We start from the raw sequence: 21525 nt of genomic DNA, 5'->3' as shown, positions 1-21525 counted from the left end.
AATTTATTCTAGTTGGCGCTCTAGCTAAATGAGCCATGAAATTATCATTTATCAGATTCAAAAACATGTTCCCCTTAACTGTACTACTAGTCCCTCAGGCCCAATCAATGTCTGGATAATTAAAATATCACATGATTAACACATTTCCCAGATGGGCATCCTTATTCATTTGAGAGAGCAGTTGCTCTTCTCCATCAGTATTAATGTGTGGAGACTTGTAACACATTCCTACTATAAATGGATATCCCCTGTTTCCTCCTATGCATATTGTTACCCATAAGGATTCCACAGTGTCACCTGCATCATCATGTTACAATTTCTTTTACACCTGGCTTCAAATCAGGTTTATTATTAAGACATACACCGCCCCCTTTTCTATTTTTTCTACGTAATGTATATTCATTTAAAATTAAAGCCCAATCAAGTGTTTCATCTCACCAAGTCTCAGTGATCCCAGTTATGTCATACTGCTCCTTGTATGCCAATATCTCAAGCTTTTTGGACTAGCAAGCAGTCATTCAAAGTTACCATTTGTTTCTTGAACTTTATTTGAACAACATGTAATTAATACCTTTCTGCTCTGTCTGCTATTCTTGCCACTTCTTCAATCTCCTGGACTTCAGCTGAATTACATCTCCTTTCTATACTATCTAAAGAAGGGGGAAGAGGTAGAGGAGGGGGGGGGGGCATGGATCAGTTTTTCACTGGGGCCCCATGGATTGTGTGTACGCCACTGAATATAGGTGATATATAACATGATTCTATGGGCTGCTTTTTGTTTCATATCCAACATGTTACTACTAGTTTGGTAGCCCTCTCAATGTTTTTACCAGAGACCCAACATACACTTTTTGAGAGCTTTGGTCACAACCTCGTCTATAGGAAAAGTTTATTCTCAGGCACTCAAATGTTATGTGGGTTTAGCATAAACGTTTTGCTTATCTTGATTTATCTGAGATTAAATGTACTAAGTTGTGAGCAAAGAGCCCTGTAATATATTTTTAGCACAAACATCTACAGATGTCTAGTTAAACATTACACTTAAAAGCAGAAGTCTTAAATGCTAAATATTACTTATTTCAGAACTAAATAAATGTTTCCTTTTCTGCAAAGAAAGTTGTCACATTAAATAGATGGGTACATGTTTTGTCCAGCAACCATCGGAGTTCCTTAGAAACACACAACTTTATAAAGTGTAGCCCACTGGTACCTAAAGGGTCAGTAATGTCAATGGCTGCAGAGATCTGGTCTGATACTTCATGATAGAATAATTGAGAGCCCGTTAAGCATGTAGAGTAGAACTGTGAAGACTTTCATTCTCTTTCACTGTACTACACCTGTGCAAACTGTGTCTGTTCATTCCCTCGAGGGACTGTTGATGATGGACATTGTCTTGTTTGTGCTATATCAGTCTTCAGTTTATATTCTCCCTATCTCCTAAATTGGATGCCCACTAACCTGTTTTATACAAGGCTGCCCTAGGATTATTGATTCTCTGACTGACAAATACGGTCTCTGGAGCGCTGATCCCATATAGTATAGAGTAAGCGAGATAATTAAAAAATGCACTAAATAAATCATTTAGAGAATATAATGAAATGCATCTGTTCACAAATTAAATACAGTTTTACAGCATTACTACTGAAAATGAAACAAGCTCATGTGACTAATTTAAGATAAAAATAAATTGCTTAAAAATAGAAGAGGGAATATCAAATACTGTATATCATACAGTTTTGTCCACGTGACATCACGGAGCAAGCAGGCAAGTAATCATAAATATCTGGCACTAAAAATACTAATACATTTGTCATGAGTGCCCGAGAGTAAACATGTTTCTTGAAATAGGCAAGCTGTTTGGCAGTCACTGCAGAAACATTGTGTTAGGTTTCTGGTGCAAATTATATCAACTCTGTCACGCGAAGGGTGCATCATTTCATTGTTACACAATAGAATATTGCCTTTTGGGGGGGGGCGTGTCTTGGAGCCGAGGTGAACGAACGCATGGAGTGAGAGCTCCCGGTCCGAAACAGCCTAAAAGCAAGATTTATAGCAGCAAAACCCTTGGAAACAGGAGAAATAACTTACCTGGCACCCTCCTCTGCCTATGATGGCTCCGGCAAAACAAACAAAGCTAACAGACTAGATCCGCAACGCGAAAAAAGACAAACCGCGGCAGGCGCAAGATGGCGGCGATGGGCTGGATAGCTCACAGGCCTCCATCTCACAGCAAGACCATGAGGCTGAACGATACACAGATGCCCCGGTGACGGAAAGAAAACTATATGCAATGCTGCAGGAATTCAGGATAACTCTGCAAGCAGACTTAAAAAAAGCAACAAATGATATAAAAAAAGAGATTGCTGATCTCGGAGAGAGAACAAACAACCTGGAAGCCCGCACCGACGATATTTGTTCAGCACACGATACTCTAGCGGACACCGTCCAATCCTTAGCAGAAGAACACCAGTTCTTGAAGAAGAAGCTTGCGGACATGGAAGGCCGCTCGAGGCGAAACAATGTCCGATTTCGCGGAATCCCAGAGCGTGTGGCTAGAGACCAGCTATCCGGCTACCTGATATCGCTTTGCAAATCCCTGGTACCTGCCATAACCGACCCAGAATGGCTTATGGACAGAGCACACCGCTTACCGAGGCCGCAAAGACTCAGCCCGGAGACACCACGTGATGTAGTAGCATGCTTGCACTACTACAAAATGCCCACCCTACCTGACCCCTACTCTGGAATCCAACTCTAAGCAGACTTATCGGCACTTACGATGAACAGGAGAAGGGACTTTATTACCATCAAAAAAAACCTCAGGAACAACGACATACAATACTGATGGGGTTACCCGACTAAATTGCTCATCTGGAGAAGCGGGAAAACCCATGTCGCAAATGAACCTGAAGTGGGAATGAGACTGTTGAAGGAATGAGGCCTGTTCCAGCTGAAGACGTTGAATGCACAAACAAGTGCGTCCCTGAACCGCTTACAAGGAGAATGGCAGATGGCGGGCTCGCCTAACAGCGACTAATGGGTCTTATGGATCTTACGCTTAAATTACAGTTACAGACTTATAATGCATTAAGTATGACACCCTGAGAACACCAAAATGTTTTGAGAGGGGGCACCTTTATCTGCTTGCACTGCGAGGTCGTGAGTATGAAGGGAACCAAAATGTGTTTTTGCATACAACTGTATACTGTCATTGCACACTATAACATGAGGTGTTTTACCATACGCTACCATACAATCACCAAGTGGGGTGCAGGGGAGAGAATGCAGTCTGTATGGACAGCGGGCTGCAGAGCCAATGACACAGGACAGAAACTAGGTGGCTAGCCCCCCTTGGTACCCATAAGGGTAAAACAAAACCACAGGATACAAACACAATGCAACATGGGTTTACACGGGTGCACGCAGCGCTAGCAACAGCACTAATTGACGGTTTAACTGGGTGTCAGGCAGTGTGCTCTTACACGGTAACAGATTTCTGTTCCTTCTTCTCATTTTTATTTTGTTTTTATTAGTCCTTGCTGGTCCGTCTTGTTCCTGCTGGCTAATAAACACAAAGGCACAAGGTTGGGACAGCATATGCGTATTGAAACGCTGTATACACCTGGCTTGTTTCCACCAGGGTGAGAGGTGGGATGGGAATACTATGTCCGACCACAGCTCATCCAGGTAGAGCGCTAACTGTTGTTATGGCGCTTTGTACATACTTTCATTTTTTTCATACAACAATTGTTTTTCAGTCCCTAGTTAGTTTCCCCTCTTTCCCTTCTTCTGGACCTGACCATCACTTTAAGCACCAACGTCATTTTCCCAAGACCTGGCTGATGTACAGCGCTCCTCTATACTGGGACAATGGGTGACCACCTCACCATACTTACACTTAACGTCAAGGGCCTGAATAGCCCCCATAAAAGGAGACTGGCTGCACAGGAAATGACACAATCAAAAGCGGCAGTAGTGTGCCTACAGGAGACTCATTTATGTGCTAAAAATCCACCTAAAATCAATATAAAACACTACTCACAGTGCTTCCATACTATCTTCTTCTTCTACAACGACTGGGTGTTCACCCCATCCAAACAATATGCTAGGAAAGACGGATGATTACTTATATTAGTGGGCTCGCTTAATGGGTTATTAGTAACAATAGCTTCGTTGTACGCTCCTAACGATGCACAAAAATCTTTCCTCACCATGGCTTTTTGTAAAATTGACCAATGCAAAACAGGACACACATTCATATGCGGAGATTTTAATTGTGTACCAGGTCCCTCCGTGTACATAAAAAGAGAATGAGACTAACCACCAAAACCCCTTTCACTCTCCCTGGGGATGCATCTCAGGAACTTAATGCATGAACACGATTTATATGACACATGGCGCAGCCTGTACGCCACAGGGAAAGATTTTACTTACTACTCAGCAGCACATGTGACCTTCACTAGAATTGACCTATGCCTCCCAGATACCAAAACATTACCATTCGCATCCAAGGCACATATAGGACCTATAACGTGGTCCGATCACGCGCCACAAACAGTGACTATATAGGTACCATGCCCATCAAGGGGACGGGGCACCTGGCGTCTCAACGACAGACTGTTAGATGACCCACACACTCTCCAAGGGTTACAGGAGGAAGCAGAGGAAAAGCAGAGGAACACTTTATAAACCATGCCACATGCCAAACACCCACCACCACTCAATGGCTGGCCCATAAAGTTGTCATGAGAGGTGTACTAATCCAAACGGGAGCTAAAGTAAAGAGACTGCGCCAATCGGAATTGAGTAGATTGGAACAAGAACTGACTGTAGTAGAATCCAAACACAAGACAGCCCCACGACCAAAACACATTAACAACTAATGACGATCCGAAAGGCCCTCCACAATATGCACTTACATATAACAGAAAGTCATATGAGATTTTTAAAACAATCGTATTATACTAGCCAGAAAAGCGAAACAAATACAACTACAATCTAAAATCCCCTATATAACTTCCAAATCCGGGAGTAAGCTATATAACCCCCAAGATATAGTTAACGAACTCGCAGAATATTACGCTACATTATACCAACTAGAGAAAGATCCCATCACACATCAACCAACAGAGGAGGAGATATGCCTCTTCCTGGATAGAGCCCCGCTGCCCAGCTTAACAACAGCACAAAGCTCCTATCTCGAAGACCCATTCACGGAAGAAGAAGTCGCAGATGCGATCAAAACTCTCCCCAAACGTAAGGCCCCGGTACCTGACGTCTTATCCAACTATTACTATGTTAAATTAGCAACCCAATTAATAGCACCCCTCACTAAAGTATTTAACCACATAAAAACCTCTGGAACCATGCTCAAAGAAATGCTGGAAGCGCACATTGTGATGCTACCAAAACCCAACAAATCCCCAACTCAATGTGCAAACCTACGCCCGATTTCCCTATTAAATGCAGACACCAAACTCTATGCTAAACTTATAGCCTCCCGGCTCAAAAATATCATCCCATATCTTGTATCGGAGAGGCAAGGCGGATTTGTACAAGGTAGAAAGGTGGGAGACAATACTAGACACTTTTTTAATTTAGTGGAATGGGCCAATAAGTCACGCCAAGCGTGTATAGTACTGGCCCTGGATTCCGAAAAGGCTTTTGATCGGTTGAACTGGAGGTACATGTCACTTACACTCATGAAGATGTTTTTCCCACCCGCTTTCAGAACAAGCATACTAGCATTGTACCACTGCCCGTCTGCTAAAGTTTTTAGCACTGGTTTCATATCCACCCAATTCGATATACTTAATGGTACCCGGCAGGGTTGCCCTCTCTCTCCCCTAATCTTCATATTATGCCTAGAGCCCTTAGTGAGGATAATAAAACTAGATACTACCATACAGGGTCTCAGCACACCAGGGGGTACGAAAAAACTTGCCCTCTTTGTGGATGACATTTACTTAGGAGTAAAACTTGCCAAAACAACACAGAGCATCACCAAAGAGAATCATTACCCAACACTTGCTAAAATCAAAGCAACACTTGGGAAGTGGTAGAATCTGGAGGTGTCATGGTTGGGACGCATCAATCTGATTAAAATGACACTCCCACACGTATTGTACCTCTTCAGAACTCTACCCATCGCTCTCCCGAACTCACTGCTCAAACAATTCCAAAATACCATAAATGCTCACATTTGGAAAAGAAAACCACCCAGAGTAGCTAAGGGATGCCTGGGGCTCCCCTGTACAAAAGGGGGTCTGGGGATGCCAGACATAAAAATATACTACAGGGCAACCTTCCTAGCACAAGGGATAAGACTACTGCGCCCCTCTACGGCCACCCACACTCCTCTCTGGCTACCACTCGAAAATGCCTGCTTAGACACACAAAACTTGCTTCACCATCTGTGGACACGCTCAGTCCCCCAAACCTCTACGAAACCTATGTTGCACTGCTCTAAGACTTTAATACACACCTGGAAAGACTGGAGTCCGCTGGTCATAGACCCAACACAACTAATTAAAGCAGCACCAATAACAGCACTCGAAGCATACTCTCCAGGACTGCAGTTGGGGAGGTGGCAGGTGAGGGGAACGAGACAAGTTCGCGACTTACTGACTGGGGATCAGATAAAATCATTCCCTGTCCTTCAAAGAGAACTGTGCCTCGTACCCAGAGATCTTTATCTTTATCTAAGGGTCAAAAATATCATACAATCCTGTATGAAAGATATCCAAACTAACACTTTCAATGAAATCACGGCACTCACACCCAACCACTTCGTACTCAGCAAAACTGCCAAACCCCTCTCCCAGTGCTATAATGCGATAATAACAAACGTAGCAACAGGCAAACTGAAATACATGACACAATGGGAGGAAGAACTGGAATGTCAGTTCCCTCTCACGGAGTGGCAGACGGCGAAAGGCAAGCACGAAACAGGCCTCGCGTAGTCTCTCGCTGTGGGAGGCATATTGTAAAATTTTAATGAGATAGTAGAAAATAGGGTGTGTGCGCTTAAGATTATAAAACTAGATAAATAGTATAAAAATTATCAAAAATAATTTATTAATTAAGTAAAAAATAAATCAGCAAAGGACTAATTCCGATCACCACTGTTATACCTTAACCGGACAATTAAATACAAAAATCTCATAAAACAGAATAACAAAAAAAATAAATAAAAAAAGGCAAAGAAATTGTATCCACAAACTAACTGCACTGAATGGCCAAAAAGATGGACTAACCTCAATATAAAGAATATATATATAGAGGTCTGATCACTAAGTGAAGGTAGGGTGGATACAAATTATATACCAAAAAACACAATAATAATAATAAATGGGAAAAAAATATATATCTGTCCTCGGTGTGGGCCCCCACCTGAGGTAGATATAACCAGAAGATGAATAAATGAGATATATAAAAATAAAAGACAAGAGACAAGAAACAATAATACTAAGTGAAATAATATAAAATGAAAAAAAAACCAGTAATTGTCCGGAAGTCCTCCCTGGGTAGGCAGAATAAAGGTGATGTTGGGCGGATCAAAGAGCAACCAGATGAACCCTCGTTATGGGAACTCCAACTCTCTCACACTGCGGTCGGGATCTTCAAAAAAGACCACAGTGGAGGTGAAGCCGTGAAGATGGACAAAGTAGGTGCAGAGTGGAACAACAACCGCCCAGACAGCAACCAGCAGATAGAAACCGCGGTCGGTATTTTCAAAAAAGACCGCGGTATTCAGCCAAAGATGAAGACAGGACGTCAAACCCAGGGGAAATGGAAAGAAAGGAACAGCCAGCAGCCCACAGATCAACGCGTTTCGTCCCAAACTGTGGGACTTTATCAAGATCAGTACTTGTGCCTAGATCACCACCCAGGGTTTAAATACCTGCTCAAGATAAAACCAGCAGGTGAACCCCGGAGTGGATAATTGTCAGTAATCAAGCTACATCAGTGAAACCTGTTAAACATAGAACAGGTGCTAATGATACATACACTAAACTGACAGTTTAACACACAGGTAAACAGTTTAACAAATTAGTTCCACACAATCTGATTTAACATTAGCATATAAACAAAAATTTTTTTTTTTTTTTTTTTTTTAGCGAATTATTTCCACACAATCTGATTTAATATTCACATATAAAGCTCCATTAAAACTATACACATAATATAAAAGAAATTTATAATAAATTCTATTAGACAGCAAAAATCTAGGTCAGGGGAGAAAAAAACATCTCCATACAAAGAGAATGCAGTGCAGATGCCCCCTATATTATTGTTACATCTCAATAATATAGCTATATAATTTTCCTCAATGAACCAACTAGATATAGAAAAGGGACCTCAAACTAAAAAAGTTCTATCTCCTCGTTTAGGCCATTGGGTGTGAGGGAGTCTAACCTAAAAATCCATAAGGACTCAGCCCTGATCAGGTGTCTTTTCCTAATAGCAAAATCCCTAGTGGGAGGTATAAACTCTATTCCCATCACTTTAATAGATGCCGGGTCACTATTATGAAACAACTCAAAATGTCGAGCAACCGAAGATCTCCTATCTTTGTTCAATATAGCCAGTCTATGCTCTCTAAATCTAGATTTCAGGGGTCTAGTGGTCTGTCCCACATAATGCTGATTACACGGACAGATCAAAAGGTATACGACAAAGGGGGTACTACATGTAATCCTATGGTTGACCACAAAAGTTTCTTCTCCCCTATATGATTTAAAGGTGGACGTATTATGACAAATAAACCCACAGGTCAGGCATCTGCTCCGCCCACAACGTAAATTGTTGACACCATTCTTACTAGTAGCTGGCCCCTCCACATTGTCCCTTAGTTTAGAGGGGGCTAATATATTTTTCAGGTTTGGGGCTCTCCTAAAGGTAATCTTCGGGAGTTCTGGAATACTACTGGAATATTTCTTTTATATTATGTGTATAGTTTTAATGGAGCTTTATATGTGAATATTAAATCAGATTGTGTGGAAATAATTCGCTAAAAAAAAAAAAATTTTTGTTTATATGCTAATGTTAAATCAGATTGTGTGGAACTAATTTGTTAAACTGTTTACCTGTGTGTTAAACTGTCAGTTTAGTGTATGTATCATTAGCACCTGTTCTATGTTTAACAGGTTTCACTGATGTAGCTTGATTACTGACAATTATCCACTCCGGGGTTCACCTGCTGGTTTTATCTTGAGCAGGTATTTAAACCCTGGGTGGTGATCTAGGCACAAGTACTGATCTTGATAAAGTCCCACAGTTTGGGACGAAACGCGTTGATCTGTGGGCTGCTGGCTGTTCCTTTCTTTCCATTTCCCCTGGGTTTGACGTCCTGTCTTCATCTTTGGCTGAATACCGCGGTCTTTTTTGAAAATACCGACCGCGGTTTCTATCTGCTGGTTGCTGTCTGGGCGGTTGTTGTTCCACTCTGCACCTACTTTGTCCATCTTCACGGCTTCACCTCCACTGTGGTCTTTTTTGAAGATCCCGACCGCAGTGTGAGAGAGTTGGAGTTCCCATAACGAGGGTTCATCTGGTTGCTCTTTGATCCGCCCAACATCACCTTTATTCTGCCTACCCAGGGAGGACTTCCGGACAATTACTGGTTTTTTTTCATTTTATATTATTTCACTTAGTATTATTGTTTCTTGTCTCTTGTCTTTTATTTTTATATATCTCATTTATTCATCTTCTGGTTATATCTACCTCAGGTGGGGGCCCACACCGACGACAGATATATATTTTTTTCCCATTTATTATTATTATTGTGTTTTTTGGTATATAATTTGTATCCACCCTACCTTCACTTAGTGATCAGACCTCTATATATATATTCTTTATATTGAGGTTAGTCCATCTTTTTGGCCATTCAGTGCAGTTAGTTTGTGGATACAATTTCTTTGCCTTTTTTTATTTATTTTTTTTGTTATTCTGTTTTATGAGATTTTTGTATTTAATTGTCCGGTTAAGGTATAACAGTGGTGATCGGAATTAGTCCTTTGCTGATTTATTTTTTACTTAATTAATAAATTATTTTTGATAATTTTTATACTATTTATCTAGTTTTATAATCTTAAGCGCACACACCCTATTTTCCATTTCTGAGTATATAACTCATCAAGTCGCTAGAGTGGGTGTGTAGCTGCTACTCTTCTTTTTTATTTATTTACTGATTTATTTGTGGTGTTATCACTGCATGTACCGTTTTCTATAAGTTTTTTTGTTCTTTAATAGCGCAGTTGGTGTGGTACCTATTTAGACAGCTTTTAATTGGTGTTTTAATTTAAATAACTATTATGAGCCTGAATAGCATTAATGACAGATTTGAGAGGAGAAAAACCTTTACCCTAGAAAATGATCATGTTTCTGGTGTTACTGGTTGTTCAGATGAGGCTGATATACGCAAATTATTTTATGATTTGGAGAAAAATTTGAAGAATGAAATGAAAGATTGGTGGGACAGTGTCCTTCTAAATAAGTATATAGAAAACAAGTTCATCCCTAGAGGATTGAGGTTTGATAAAAAACCGTTCTTTGAAGATAACATTTTATTGGAACAAGAATGGCTGGGAGCACTTGACTCTTGCTCCTTGATATTAATGAATATCCTGGTTAAATATAGGGAATCAAGATTGGTGATTACAGAGAAGAAGATTGATGATCTTCAAAAACAAATTGGCTCTACCCAGAACACGGCTGAGATCTCTAAACTGGATGATGTTATCAATCAACGATTGATTAAATTTGAGAAGGATATAATGCTCCAGAAAAATAAGAAATTTTTAAGGGATAAAAAGGACTATCAGACAGGACAGGTGAGAAGTTGGCAGCGTAAGAAAAGACTCAGGCAATCATTTGGTGACAGGAGGCGTGCGATCTTTAACACCACTGATAGCACCCCGCCAGGTCCCAAAATGGCATTTAATAAACGGTCAGGGGTCAAACAGAAAACCTATGCAGAAGTAGCGAGGAGCAACTCGTGGAGGGAGCACCCCTTACAGCCTGTGTATAGGAAGAGGGCTAATGATGGGAGATTTTATAGCTCTCCACGACCAAATAAGCATACTAAACAGACTAGGTCTGATAACCCTAATTTTATTCCTGTAACTGATGGTTCCCGTTTCACATCTAGGAACCAAGTGACGTCTGAGGCAAGGTTCCCACCTACACAAGAGTTGGGTGCCAGACCTAAGACGTCCCTTAATAGGATGAACAGGGGTAACTCGGAACAAGAGGATTTTTTAGAGATAGCTCCAGCTGGGGCAGCAAAGACCTTTCCATTATTCAAGGCTGCTCTTTCCAAAAAAAGGGGTGCAGTACTAGAGGAAGCAGAGGATGTGGTAGACAGCCCGTCCAAAGTGAGGTGCCTGTAATCAAAGGCATTTTTAATCTATCCTCGCACACCCTTAACCCCGGGGAGATGTCTCTCCTGAATAAAGGGTTGAAATTTTCACCTGATAGACTACCTAAGATATTCGAACTTTTTAAAGATCTTAATTATTATGTGAGGAAGCTCACGATTCTGAGGTCATTTAATATTAAGCAAACTGTGGGTACCACAGAATGTCCAAGGATGTTCCATAATCCACAAGATAAAATTGTTTTCCATAACCTTTTTTCTCTATTGGAGGAGCAGGATTTGCCATCACTGGAGATGGATGTTATGCGTATCGTTGAAGCTAACATCTCATCGGGGTTGAAGGCCCCCTCTACTTTCTATCCACAGGCTGATAAGGGACAGTTTATTCAATTGTTTTATGATTTGGTCTTGAAGGAGTTTAAGGATTTATGTTTGCGCTGTGGCGCTATTAACAAATCGAAAAATAGTTCTAATAATCTTAACCAGCAGGAGCTATTAGCCATTAAGAGTCTTAAGAATAACCCTGATCTTATTATCAAAGGGGCGGATAAGGGAGGTGGAATTGTTTTGTTAAATAGGAATGATTACATTGAGGAAGCTATGAATATTTTGGGTAACAGAGAATATTATCGGGTTTTAAAGAATGACCCTACGAAGCAATATGAAAAGGAGTTGAGAGTCCTTATAGAATTAGCTTTCTCTAGTGGATGTATAGATAAGAAGGAAAAGGGTTTCTTTTTGGCCGCACAGTGTAACATACCCATTTTTTACCATCTGCCCAAGGTCCATAAATCCCTCACTCGACCGCCAGGTCGTCCCATCATTTCTGGTATAGGTTCCCTCATAGCTCCCATTTCTAAATGGGTTGATTTCCACCTTCAGAGGTATGTTCCCCATCTACCTTCCTTTATTAAGGATACAGGTCATGTCCTGTCCCTTATGGAAGAGGTTGAGTGGCAAGATTATTATTGTTGGGCCACCATTGATGTAGTTTCACTCTACACTAATATTGATCATGCTCTTGGCCTCAGAGCTATTTCATATTATCTCTCATCTGATCCTCTATTACCGGAATTACAGGCTGATTTTATTTTGAAATTCACAGAATTTATCTTAAAGCATAATTATTTTGAATTTGATGAAGTTTTTTATCTACAAACCAAGGGGACTGCGATGGGGGCGAGTTTCGCCCCATCCTATGCCAATTTGTTCATGGGCCTCTGGGAGAGCACCATGATTTTGGAAAATTCGCATTGGAGGGGGCGACTCGCCTTCTATCGCAGGTTCATTGACGACATCCTTATCATTTGGAGGGGGGGTTGGGAAGAATTAGAAGATTTTATCTCCTACCTAAATAATAATTTATGGGGACTTACCTTTACTTATCATAGACATTTGTCCACCATTGATTTTCTTGATCTCACCCTGACTGGTTTTCAGGGGAGAGTTCTAACTAGGACCTTCCAAAAGAGTGTTGACGTTAATGGATATCTCCATGCTGATAGTGGCCACCATCCCACTTGGATCCAAAATATCCCTTCTGGACAATTCTATAGGTTAAGGCGCAATTGTTCCTCCCTTATGGACTATGAGAGAGAGTCACTCGTTTTATGTCGTCGCTTCATAGAAAAAGCGTATCCAGCTGAGCAGATCAGACGGGCTTATTTGAGGGCAGGGACACTAAATAGAGAGGACCTTGTCCCTCCGTTAGGCCGTTTAAAGAATAGGGTAGGGCCACTTGATAAAGAGTCACACTTGATTAGGGTGTCACACAGTAACAATCACGAACTTATCCTTAACCTTTTGGATGAATATAACTGTCCACAAAAGAGGAGAGCTAAATACAATATCAGTACTAAGGATGTGGGGGTGGGGATTTCTCCTGTCTTTACTACGGTTTTTAACAAATGTTATGATGATATTATTAGTGTCGTTTATAAATACTGGCCTATCCTTAGAAAGGACCCTTTACTTTGCTTTAGTATTCCAGAACTCCCGAAGATTACCTTTAGGAGAGCCCCAAACCTGAAAAATATATTAGCCCCCTCTAAACTAAGGGACAATGTGGAGGGGCCAGCTACTAGTAAGAATGGTGTCAACAATTTACGTTGTGGGCGGAGCAGATGCCTGACCTGTGGGTTTATTTGTCATAATACGTCCACCTTTAAATCATATAGGGGAGAAGAAACTTTTGTGGTCAACCATAGGATTACATGTAGTACCCCCTTTGTCGTATACCTTTTGATCTGTCCGTGTAATCAGCATTATGTGGGACAGACCACTAGACCCCTGAAATCTAGATTTAGAGAGCATAGACTGGCTATATTGAACAAAGATAGGAGATCTTCGGTTGCTCGACATTTTGAGTTGTTTCATAATAGTGACCCGGCATCTATTAAAGTGATGGGAATAGAGTTTATACCTCCCACTAGGGATTTTGCTATTAGGAAAAGACACCTGATCAGGGCTGAGTCCTTATGGATTTTTAGGTTAGACTCCCTCACACCCAATGGCCTAAACGAGGAGATAGAACTTTTTTAGTTTGAGGTCCCTTTTCTATATCTAGTTGGTTCATTGAGGAAAATTATATAGCTATATTATTGAGATGTAACAATAATATAGGGGGCATCTGCACTGCATTCTCTTTGTATGGAGATGTTTTTTTCTCCCCTGACCTAGATTTTTGCTGTCTAATAGAATTTATTATAAATTTCTTTTATATTATGTGTATAGTTTTAATGGAGCTTTATATGTGAATATTAAATCAGATTGTGTGGAAATAATTCGCTAAAAAAAAATAAAAAAAAAAAAAAAAAATTTTTGTTTATATGCTAATGTTAAATCAGATTGTGTGGAACTAATTTGTTAAACTGTTTACCTGTGTGTTAAACTGTCAGTTTAGTGTATGTATCATTAGCACCTGTTCTATGTTTAACAGGTTTCACTGATGTAGCTTGATTACTGACAATTATCCACTCCGGGGTTCACCTGCTGGTTTTATCTTGAGCAGGTATTTAAACCCTGGGTGGTGATCTAGGCACAAGTACTGATCTTGATAAAGTCCCACAGTTTGGGACGAAACGCGTTGATCTGTGGGCTGCTGGCTGTTCCTTTCTTTCCATTTCCCCTGGGTTTGACGTCCTGTCTTCATCTTTGGCTGAATACCGCGGTCTTTTTTGAAAATACCGACCGCGGTTTCTATCTGCTGGTTGCTGTCTGGGCGGTTGTTGTTCCACTCTGCACCTACTTTGTCCATCTTCACGGCTTCACCTCCACTGTGGTCTTTTTTGAAGATCCCGACCGCAGTGTGAGAGAGTTGGAGTTCCCATAACGAGGGTTCATCTGGTTGCTCTTTGATCCGCCCAACATCACCTTTATTCTGCCTACCCAGGGAGGACTTCCGGACAATTACTGGTTTTTTTTTTCATTTTATATTATTTCACTTAGTATTATTGTTTCTTGTCTCTTGTCTTTTATTTTTATATATCTCATTTATTCATCTTCTGGTTATATCTACCTCAGGTGGGGGCCCACACCGAGGACAGATATATATTTTTTTCCCATTTATTATTATTATTGTGTTTTTTGGTATATAATTTGTATCCACCCTACCTTCACTTAGTGATCAGACCTCTATATATATATTCTTTATATTGAGGTTAGTCCATCTTTTTGGCCATTCAGTGCAGTTAGTTTGTGGATACAATTTCTTTGCCTTTTTTTATTTATTTTTTTTGTTATTCTGTTTTATGAGATTTTTGTATTTAATTGTCCGGTTAAGGTATAACAGTGGTGATCGGAATTAGTCCTTTGCTGATTTATTTTTTACTTAATTAATAAATTATTTTTGATAATTTTTATACTATTTATCTAGTTTTATAATCTTAAGCGCACACACCCTATTTTCCATTTCTGAGTATATAACTCATCAAGTCGCTAGAGTGGGTGTGTAGCTGCTACTCTTCTTTTTTATTTATTTACTGATTTATTTGTGGTGTTATCACTGCATGTACCGTTTTCTATAAGTTTTAATGAGATAGTACCTGGTACCACATAAACTGGCACACATGTACACAGGCACAACGAAGATGGGGTAATAAACTAGGGTAATAAACTGGAACCATGTTGCATGTATTCTGGGGTTGCCCAAGCTTGGGGGGGTTCTGGGGTCAGGTCCAGTCCATGATATCTCACAAGCTTGCTATTCCCCTCCACGCAGAAAAATACCTCCTTCACATCATCCCTGATCTATACTTACACCCCCACAGGAAGGTGATCCTAAATATACTCACAGCAGCCAAAACAGCCCTGGCCGGCAACTGGAAAAGCAAACACATTCCCCCGCTAGAAAGTGTATGCTCCAAAATGGACAACATTAGTGCATATGAAAGGATGGCAAGCATGTTAAATGGCTGTGTTGAGAAATATGAGAAAGATTGGGATAGTTGGCTAACATACCCAAGGGCACAGCAGTGTAACCCACACATGGTCCACTAAGGCCAAACATATGGGGCCTGCCACCTGATTACTGAATAATTGAGAAATAGGAGATGTACAGTCGGGTTAAGGGCGCGCAGCCCAACAGGGCGATATTGAACGGAACTAGTGGAGTTGGTCCAGGTTTCCCCCCCATCCCTCTTTCTGTTTTCTGTACCCCTCCCCATTTACCCAGTTAGATATAAACCAGAACGAATGTGATGCAACAAGATACCACATGTACCAGTCGTTATGTTGATGCATGTTGAAACATTGCAAATTGATTGTTATACAACTAGGCCTAAAGCCAAGTTCATTATGTTATACATGTTGGTAAAATGTGTGGTACTATTTCTTTGCTCACTGAATGCACCAATAAAAATTATACATGAGAAAAAGAATATTGTCATTTAATGTAATTTGTGTAGTGTATGTATGAATTGGCCACTTGGTTGTAAGGTCAGATGACAGAAGGGATAATGTAAATGGTATAGGAATGTGAAGGGGGGGGGGGGGAGGGCAGATGGTTTGCAACATGGATTGATCCTTTTGCTGCATGTTGTGAGATTCTACACTTGAGATTCCTGGATGTCCAGTTCCAATGTAAAGTAGCTGGCTTTAGCCATATGGCCTGTACCTCCTAATTGAAGAGTTGATTCCTTTGATATATTAATGGCCATAAGCCTTGTGTTCCAGTATCATATCCAAAAGAAACATTAATACTTACCCACAGATTAATAATTACACCTCATTTTTATTATATTTAGAATGGGCACAATCTTCTAATCAAGCCCATAGGGGAAGGGATTGTGATGTCCGCTATATTGGGTCACAAGTAAGGATTGTAACAAATCTATGGAATGAAAAAATGGAAACACATTCATAGATGCAGTTATTATTTCTGTGGCAAGTACATAAGAGGAGATAGAACCAAATGTTTCCATTTGGATTGATGTTGGTCTGGAACACAAGGGGTGGTCACTTATAGGTACTATAGGTATGCCTAATCTCCACCTTTGGGCGAGGCTTGGTATTCCACATGGTATATATCTAATGATACTGAAGTGTGTATTGTACTTGCTTGAGCCCAAAACCTAATTTGGAGTGAGTCATCATCTTTCCTGCCAGAGACCCGCTGGGCAGAAGTTTTACTTTGAAAACTTGAGTAAGTTATTAGGACTTCTGTGATTTTATCCCTTTTGTTTTTATCAGTTATTGGTATAAATAATTTGTTTATCATCTATCATTTTTGTATGCACTGTGACTATTTTTTGCTCATAATAAATATTCCTTTATTAAGTTCTACCTTTTTCTGGTAAAGAATCTCGTTACCTGAAGAGACTAATTAATGAGTGGTTTGCAATTGCATAGGTATTGTGCTAAGTTGTATTTGGTGGGTTTTTATTATTAGGGGGACCAAGGCAACCCATTTCTAAATTGTCTTGGTGGTAGCAGCGTTTAAATAGTAATACTTATATTATTATGGTTAAGTGTGGGTGGTGTTAAGGTCGATTTTTAACTTTAACCCTTTCACCACCACAACTACGCCACGCACACTCTTGGAGTAGGGTGCGTTTGTGACAAACTATATTCTTATCAGTTCTGATTTGTTTTGTGATTTTTGCATTTTTCAGTTGCAGTTCTTATTTATATTTTTGACTTTCATATATTATGCATTGTTTTTGGTTTTAATACAAAGCATGTTATACTTGAAAAAGGGCCACAATCTGGAAATGGGGTTGTTTTCATGGGTCCCGCCAGGCAAGAGCCAGACCATCATGCCAGCCACCTGTAGACCGTCACAGCCATTTTTTTCTGTAGCTTGGCCGGGCGCAGATATGTGATTCTTGTGAATCTATCTAAGTGAGAACACTCTTTCTCAGGACTCTTCATTGCAGTACTGGTGGCTTTGAACAGTGGTAGAAAAAAATACGTATATGATGCCCCATGTTATTTATTTGCCCCATCCACAGAACACCCAGCAAACCATGAAGAGTCCTTACAATGAGTGAGTAATCCCTGGGCTGGTGCAAGGATTTTTGGCTACATTGGCAAAGATGCATGTTACCCCCACCAAAAAAATGCATCTTAATCTGTGTGTCTCTTTACCCCCTTTTGAATTTCCAACCTGCTTTTGTGGGTTTTTTTGTGCCTTATTTTTACCCCTTTAGTGTGTCGTATACCCCTTTTGTGTCTTACAACCACCTTTAGTGCATTCTATCACCCATTTTTCCACTGTCCCTTTGCGGTTCCTTCCACACCTTCCTCTTGGAGTGCCTGCTTACCTTGGTAGTGTGACCACATGGACCGCGGTAAAGGATCTTCTCAATCATCTACCCAGTGTAAAAGGAAGCTGTTCGTTGCTCCAAGCAAATAGCTTCCTGTCAGACCAGGTAGAGGACAGAGAAGACTCTCTATCTTTGGTTCATGCTGCCACATGACATGAAGTGACTGGCAGGAGGGGGAGCAGTGTGCACTTTACAATTATAGAATGGGATATTTGACAACAAGTAATTGACATACAGAATATAAGAGACAAAAGGTGAAAAAGGCCCCGCTCAATGAGCTTTTGCAGTCTAACTAGATGACATGGTGATTGTGTGTTTCATGGAGCATATCAACAATAAAACAGTAATAGCACAAATCACTGCTAGCACCAAGAATTTTTTTTCATGACACATTGGTTTGTAAATTATATTCTAGTTGCTGCAATCTGAAAAACAAATACCGTAACCTAAAGAAATGTTAAAATCTCTGGCCATTATTTCAGCCTTTCCCTTGTTAGAGAGGAGCTGGGGTAAGAGAATCACATTATCTCTATCTCCCCAGTTTCACTCAAATCTTTGATGGCACAGAAAATTACCATATTCCTGCTTTGCTGTACAAAACCATCCAATGTCTGCTGGTGCACAGTGTGCAAGTTCATGCCTTCCCACTCCAGCTTAAGAGAGAGTCTGCCACATAGCTTCAAACATAGGTGGTTGGTAGCTCAAGAGAATGCTAGCAAAGCCCTGTAAGCAATAATAATTAAATAGGCTGTCTATGTGGTTGCTATCAGCATGTATATCAGTTGCACTAATTAGATATAGTGTAACTGCAGCATGGATGAGCTACATATACCATATACCATGAACAGGGGTTTGCTGCGTAAAGTCAGAGTCTCCTGTTTTGAAGGAGGCAGTCTGCTGACGTAGCTTAGCGGTGGGAGACATTTTACTTTATTTTAAATGTATCATATTTTTAATATATTATATCTGTAATGCATTACAAGTGGTTCACATACCATCACATAATGTGCCATCAAGCTCATATGTGTGCATTTTTCTTCACACTGGCAATCTTAAAAAAGTGTGGTGTAAAAAATAATAGAATTAACTCTAATCTGTCATTCTTGGAATTCTCAACCTCTCACACACCAAGCTTTCATCATGTTTCACATAAATCCAATTCCATGAAACTCTGGCAAAGCCAGAACAGGTTACCTCATGCACATTGCAGAGAGTTCAACTGTTGTTGACAGATAATTGTAGGCCATCAAGTGTGGTAGTAGAAGGCCACTCCTGGCAGCTGACTCCCTAATCGATGTGAAGACAAGGAGAAGCAGGTATAACTACCAGCTCACTTACATTTGGCTAGAAAGGAGCCTCAGGTTTGCATTATCCCACCAAATTTAGATACCTAGTTTAATCCTGGATGTACCCAGTTATATGTACCCAGTTAGCTCAGCACAAATGAATGATTACAGGTGACACACTGTGCAAACTAAATGAATGGCATTCAAACTCTGTAAGAGAACTTAAATAGGGCTGTTCACATAGGTTGCCTTGATAGACGCTGACCAGGGCAGCTACCTGTCATACATATTGACTCAATCTTTTGTGAGGTGCACCAAGACCTTGTCACAACATCCCAAACCAAGTTCTCCCATTTTGAGTGCCATTCAGGTGCAAATAATCAGTTTAACAAGTCATCTTTTTGTGGGATTGCCTCTTAAAGCTTTAATTTGATTTGCCCCTTTAGAATAATTGGTAATGCTGCTCCCACCAATTATCCCAAACTTCAGTAACGGGACTGGTCGGAGAAGAAATCATGGCCAAGCCTCCACCAAGAACCAGGTCATGTTACAGAGGTAGCTGGAGATGAAAGAAGCATGGTTTAATAATAAAAGGTTTAGTAGTGGATCTTACTGGTAGCTGGGCCCATAACTTCTCAGACCTTGACATTTATCCTTGTGCTCAGTCTGCCCCTGATATTTGGACTCAAAAATACCTAAACGAGATCCTGCTCTAACTATTCTCAGTAGACAACATTTTCTGAAAATATGTATTTTTGGGTTAGGAAATGTATTTTGTTTACAGTATTTTTAGAATAAAAATATTTGAAAAGATCTAAAAAATTCATAAAACATTTACATTAGTAATTGTGAAAGAAAAAAAGCAGAGTGAGATGTAATTGCTTTTAGTTGTAATTTGTATTTGCTATTTTCTTTCTTCTTGAAATGCTCCCCTTTGATTTGTGTTAACATCGTCTTGTTATCATTCTTTAGTCGCATCCTAGAACTTACGCAAGAGAAGCTTTCTTGGAACAATATTAAATACATGATCAAGAATACCTTATCTACTGTTTATAAAACCAAAGAATTATACAGCACAAATGTGAATGTTCGGTTTAATGTCAAGTAACATCCCCCTCTTTATGTCACATGAATCTTTTAATGTAGACCACAAAAGCTTAAAATACACCAGATTCAGACCTTCTTTATTTCAAGTAGACAGCACTAATGCAAACTGTGAGCCTAACAATTAACTTGTTGCCTCAATTTCCAATTGACATTTTTAAAACACCAGTAGGTTTAGTTACTTATTTTAGGCATACACTGCTTTGCATACAATTTTTTTTAATTTTTATATTTTGTATATTTAGTATGAAGATAGAAAGAGATAGAGAGAAAGAGGATAGATAATGGTGAGCTGTGTACAGGTATTGTGAAAAAATAATACATTTGGGGGGTTCAGGAGAATTCATATTAAACCACAAAACCACAAAATGCCAAAATATTTAGAAATGTATCCAGAACCACAAGATGATATCATTATTCCCCCATATTACACATTTGACTGTTATGTATCTTTTATAGTGCATGCCATTTCAGGTCAGGGTTATTGTTAGTTTAAGTGTTAAGCTATTGTTAGTGGTTAGTGCTAGGCTACTGTAGTGGTTAATGTTTGATGTTAGTTTAGTGCAGGGATGGACGAGTAGTGTAGGGGATTATATTCAGTTATAATATGATGCTGGGGTTAATGATTAGGGATAGTGTTAGTATGTATAGTGTTGTATGGTAGGGTAGTGTAGGGGTTAAGGAGAGGTCATTACTGTAATGGTAGCAATGGGGATGCCATGTACCAGTGCTGCCTGTGATTAGTGGGATTACAGCTATTTCAGCTGCAGTTATTAAAATGTCGGCAGGCCCCATTCAAGAGTATATCTCCCACTTATCTCTGGCAGATTGGGGCATCCAAGTCTTAATTCTGCCTAAAATAAAGTAATACAGACCAAGTATAGATCACCCATGCATTATTCCCCATTCATTAGGTAGAATAATTACACATATAACATCATCATGTAGATTCTAAAACATGATCCGTGCATTGAAGTAATGGGCAGATACT

The sequence above is a fragment of the Pelobates fuscus genome, chromosome 5 (assembly GCF_036172605.1).
Source record: "Pelobates fuscus isolate aPelFus1 chromosome 5, aPelFus1.pri, whole genome shotgun sequence".
NCBI lineage: Eukaryota > Metazoa > Chordata > Amphibia > Anura > Pelobatidae > Pelobates > Pelobates fuscus.
The sequence above is the reverse complement of the archived record's forward strand: the minus strand, read 5'-3'. Positions refer to the sequence as shown.